Here is a 5000-nt window from a genome sequence, read left to right as displayed (position 1 = left end):
TCTGCCTCTCTCTCTCTCTACACAGAGCTGTGTATGTGTTTGTATGTCTGAGTCTTTGTCTCTCTCAGTCTGACTCACTCTGTCTGTCCCTGTTTCTCCGTTTGTCTCAGTCTCTCAATCTGTCTCTTTCTCACGGTGCCCACGTCTGTTCCAATGGGATTCTCTCAGATTCTTTGTCTGACTGGCTCTCTCTTTCCCATCATTTCGGTCTGTCCATTTCTTTGCCTGTCTCTGTTAGTCCCTGCCTCTAACCTGAGAAGTATTTCCATCATTTTCTGTTTTAGTCTCTATCTCTTTCTCTCTATCTGTCTCTCTCCTTGTCACTGTCTTTATCATTGTCTTTCTCTCACTCTTTCCCTTTCACTCTTAATAGATCAAACACACAAATCTCTGTCTCTGTATGTGTTTGAGTCTTTTTCTCACCCAATCTGCCTCTCCTTCTCAGTCTCACACTTTCTGTCTCTCGTTGTCTCTATCTCGGTGTCTGTCTCTCCCTGTTTGTCGGTTTGTATCTGTCTCTCAATGTGTCTGTCGACTTCTCATGGTGTCCAGTTCTGTTCACAGCTCGATTCCTGCTCCGACAGAGCAGCTATCCGTCAGTTCCTCGTTAGTATAGTGGTAAGTATCCCCGCCTGTCACGCGGGAGACCGGGGTTCAATTCCCCGACGGGGAGGCAGATGTTTCAAAATGTTGATTTTTACTTCTGTTTCTTGGTAGATACATATTAAAAATTCCAGAGCGAAATCGAACTGTGAAAATACATGTGGAGGAGTTTGCCTCTTCCAGATTTTTTGCAAACGGAGACTTTTTCAGGATTCTTTGGCCGTCTGCTGCACAGAGATGGATGACTGAGTTTTTTCTGAGTAACGTTTAAAAAGCCAGCGACACAGTAGTCGTGGCCGAGTGGTTAAGGCGATGGACTAGAAATCCATTGGGATTTTCCCGCGTAGGTTCGAATCCTGTCGACTACGATTCTCAGCATTTTTCATTCCATTTCACAATTTAACCAGTTCGCTACCAAACTGATCATGTGATAATTGGAATAACGTCCCACACCTTTCAACACTGACATTTGTTCTCATTTTTATTAATCTGCAATATTCACGATACATCCGATTAAAAAATCGCAACAATCAGTCATAGTTGCGACAGTGATTCAGCCTGTCTATCCCTCGAGATGTCTAATGCAGCTGTGCATGCCCGTTGGTGCGTGTAAATTTTTGGTTATCTGTGTCTCTGTGTCTGTCTATCTCTATTTTTGTCTCTGTGTATGTGCAACTGTCTGTGGAAATCATCACCATGAATTTGGTATGTCCTGGAACTTATAAAAAAGACTTGGGGAAAATAATACGGTTGTGAACTTTTGTATCGGCTTTGGTTCAGTGGCAGCATTCTCGACTGAATCAGGAGTTTGTGTCTTCAAGTCGCACTCCTTGGACTTGAGCATATCATCTTGGCTAACACTCAAGTGCAGCACTTGGGGAATTTTGCAATGTTGAAGCTGTTGACTTTCGGATGAAATGTTAAATTGAAGCTCCGTCTGCACCCTCGGGTGGATATGAAAGGTCCCAGAGCATTACTCGAAACAGAGTAGGAGAGTTGCCCCCGTGTCAATATTCCTCAAAATGTTCGTAAATGCTCACTAAAAGACTATGTGCATGTGTTTGTATGTGGGGTTGGTGTTGAAGCCCAGTTTGTCACAGAGACAGAATCCAAGCTCTCACAGGGCCAGGATAACCGAGTGGTTATGTCGTTGGCCTTAAACTTCAAATGGTTTTCCACCGTGGGTTCTTCCCCACTCCTGGTTTCTATTTATTTTAACACAGATTTCCTCCCATTCTGATCAGTGATGTCCGATTTTCATCGGTTGAATCAACAATTTTCTGTAACTATGTGTCACTCTGAACCGATAATGAAATGAAATTGTGAAATGTATCTGTGTCGCTCGGTCTCTGCCTCTCTCTCTCTCTACACAGAGCTGTGTATGTGTTTGTATGTCTGAGTCTTTGTCTCTCTCAGTCTGACTCACTCTGTCTGTCCCTGTTTCTCCGTTTGTCTCAGTCTCTCAATCTGTCTCTTTCTCACGGTGCCCACGTCTGTTCCAATGGGATTCTCTCAGATTCTTTGTCTGACTGGCTCTCTCTTTCCCATCATTTCGGTCTGTCCATTTGTTTGCCTGTCTCTGTTAGTCCCTGCCTCTAACCTGAGAAGTATTTCCATCATTTTCTGTTTTAGTCTCTATCTCTTTCTCTCTATCTGTCTCTCTCCTTGTCACTGTCTTTATCATTGTCTTTCTCTCACTCTTTCCCTTTCACTCTTAATAGATCAAACACACAAATCTCTGTCTCTGTATGTGTTTGAGTCTTTTTCTCACCCAATCTGCCTCTCCTTCTCAGTCTCACACTTTCTGTCTCTCGTTGTCTCTATCTCGGTGTCTGTCTCTCCCTGTTTGTCGGTTTGTATCTGTCTCTCAATGTGTCTGTCGACTTCTCATGGTGTCCAGTTCTGTTCACAGCTCGATTCCTGCTCCGACAGAGGAGCTATCCGTCAGTTCCTCGTTAGTATAGTGGTAAGTATCCTCGCCTATCACGCGGGAGACCGGGGTTCAATTCCCCGACGGGGAGGCAGATGTTTCAAAATGTTGATTTTTACTTCTGTTTCTTGGTAGATACATCTTAAAAATTCCAGAGCGAAATCGAACTGTTAAAATACATGTGGAGGAGTTTGCCTCTTCCAGATTTTTTGCAAACGGAGACTTTTTCAAGATTCTTTGGCCGTCTGCTGCACAGAGATGGATGACTGAGTTTTTTCTGAGTAACGTTTAAAAAGCCAGCGACACAGTAGTCGTGGCCGAGTGGTTAAGGCGATGGACTAGAAATCCATTGGGATTTTCCCGCGTAGGTTCGAATCCTGTCGACTACGATTCTCAGCATTTTTCATTCCATTTCACAATTTAACCAGTTCGCTACCAAACTGATCATGTGATAATTGGAATAACGTCCCACACCTTTCAACACTGACATTTGTTCTCAATTTTATTAATCTGCAATATTCACGATACATCCGATTAAAAAATCGCAACAATCAGTCATAGTTGCGACAGTGATTCAGCCTGTCTATCCCTCGAGATGTCTAAGGCAGCTGTGCATGGCCGTTGGTGCGTGTAAATTTTTGGTTATCTGTGTCTCTGTGTCTGTCTATCTCTATTTTTGTCTCTGTGTATGTGCAACTGTCTGTGGAAATCATCACCATGAATTTGGTATGTCCTGGAACTTATAAAAAAGACTTGGGGAAAATAATACGGTTGTGAACTTTTGTATCGGCTTTGGTTCAGTGGCAGCATTCTCGACTGAATCAGGAGTTTGTGTCTTCAAGTCGCACTCCTTGGACTTGAGCATATCATCTTGGCTAACACTCAAGTGCAGCACTTGGGGAATTTTGCAATGTTGAAGCTGTTGACTTTCGGATGAAATGTTAAATTGAAGCTCCGTCTGCACCCTCGGGTGGATATGAAGGTCCCAGAGCATTACTCGAAACAGAGTAGGAGAGTTGCCCCCGTGTCAATATTCCTCAAAATGTTCGTAAATGCTCACTAAAAGACTATGTGCATGTGTTTGTATGTGGGGTTGGTGTTGAAGCCCAGTTTGTCACAGAGACAGAATCCAAGCTCTCACAGGGCCAGGATAACCGAGTGGTTATGTCGTTGGCCTTAAACTTCAAAGGGTTTTCCACCGTGGGTTCTTCCCCACTCCTGGTTTCTATTTATTTTAACACAGATTTCCTCCCATTCTGATCAGTGATGTCCGATTTTCATCGGTTGAATCAACAATTTTCTGTAACTATGTGTCACTCTGAACCGATAATGAAATGAAATTGTGAAATGTATCTGTGTCGCTCGGTCTCTGCCTCTCTCTCTCTCTACACAGAGCTGTGTATGTGTTTGTATGTCTGAGTCTTTGTCTCTCTCAGTCTGACTCACTCTGTCTGTCCCTGTTTCTCCGTTTGTCTCAGTCTCTCAATCTGTCTCTTTCTCACGGTGCCCACGTCTGTTCCAATGGGATTCTCTCAGATTCTTTGTCTGACTGGCTCTCTCTTTCCCATCATTTCGGTCTGTCCATTTCTTTGCCTGTCTCTGTTAGTCCCTGCCTCTAACCTGAGAAGTATTTCCATCATTTTCTGTTTTAGTCTCTATCTCTTTCTCTCTATCTGTCTCTCTCCTTGTCACTGTCTTTATCATTGTCTTTCTCTCACTCTTTCCCTTTCACTCTTAATAGATCAAACACACAAATCTCTGTCTCTGTATGTGTTTGAGTCTTTTTCTCACCCAATCTGCCTCTCCTTCTCAGTCTCACACTTTCTGTCTCTCGTTGTCTCTATCTCGGTGTCTGTCTCTCCATGTTTGTCGGTTTGTATCTGTCTCTCAATGTGTCTGTCGACTTCTCATGGTGTCCAGTTCTGTTCACAGCTCGATTCCTGCTCCGACAGAGCAGCTATCCGTCAGTTCCTCGTTAGTATAGTGATAAGTATCCCCGCCTGTCACGCGGGAGACCGGGGTTCAATTCCCCAACGGGGAGGCAGATGTTTCAAAATGTTGATTTTTACTTCTGTTTCTTGGTAGATACATATTAAAAATTCCAGAGCGAAATCGAACTGTGAAAATACATGTGGAGGAGTTTGCCTCTTCCAGATTTTTTGCAAACGGAGACTTTTTCAAGATTCTTTGGCCGTCTGCTGCACAGAGATGGATGACTGAGTTTTTTCTGAGTAACGTTTAAAAAGCCAGCGACACAGTAGTCGTGGCCGAGTGGTTAAGGCGCTGGACTAGAAATCCATTGGGTTTTTCCCGCACAGGTTCGAATCCTGCCGACTACGATTCACAGCATTTTTCATTCCACTTCACAATTTAACCAGTTCGCTACCAAACTGATCATGTGATAATTGGAATAACGTCCCACACCTTTCAACACTGACATTTGTTCTCATTTTTATTAATCTGCAAT

General features: G+C 43.5%; 5 non-coding genes across 5 annotated transcripts; all 5 read left to right on the top strand.

Annotated features, from left to right (window-relative positions):
• Window positions 1-601: 601 nt before the first annotated feature.
• Window positions 602-673, top strand: trnad-guc (transfer RNA aspartic acid (anticodon GUC)). Its single transcript has one exon. It is a non-coding gene; the product is annotated as a tRNA-Asp (tRNA).
• Window positions 674-889: 216 nt separating this feature from the next.
• trnas-aga (transfer RNA serine (anticodon AGA)) lies at window positions 890-971 on the top strand. Its single transcript has one exon. It is a non-coding gene; the product is annotated as a tRNA-Ser (tRNA).
• A 1581-nt stretch (window positions 972-2552) lies between these two features.
• trnad-auc (transfer RNA aspartic acid (anticodon AUC)) lies at window positions 2553-2624 on the top strand. The gene has a single exon. It is a non-coding gene; the product is annotated as a tRNA-Asp (tRNA).
• Window positions 2625-2840: 216 nt separating this feature from the next.
• trnas-aga (transfer RNA serine (anticodon AGA)) lies at window positions 2841-2922 on the top strand. Its single transcript has one exon. It is a non-coding gene; the product is annotated as a tRNA-Ser (tRNA).
• A 1868-nt stretch (window positions 2923-4790) lies between these two features.
• trnas-aga (transfer RNA serine (anticodon AGA)) lies at window positions 4791-4872 on the top strand. The gene has a single exon. It is a non-coding gene; the product is annotated as a tRNA-Ser (tRNA).
• The last annotated feature ends 128 nt before the right edge of the window (window positions 4873-5000 follow it).

This window comes from Pristiophorus japonicus, chromosome 23 (genome assembly GCF_044704955.1).
Source record: "Pristiophorus japonicus isolate sPriJap1 chromosome 23, sPriJap1.hap1, whole genome shotgun sequence".
Lineage (NCBI taxonomy): Eukaryota > Metazoa > Chordata > Chondrichthyes > Pristiophoridae > Pristiophorus > Pristiophorus japonicus.
Note: the sequence above shows the minus strand (reverse complement) of the source record. Positions and strands in the feature narration are given on the sequence as shown.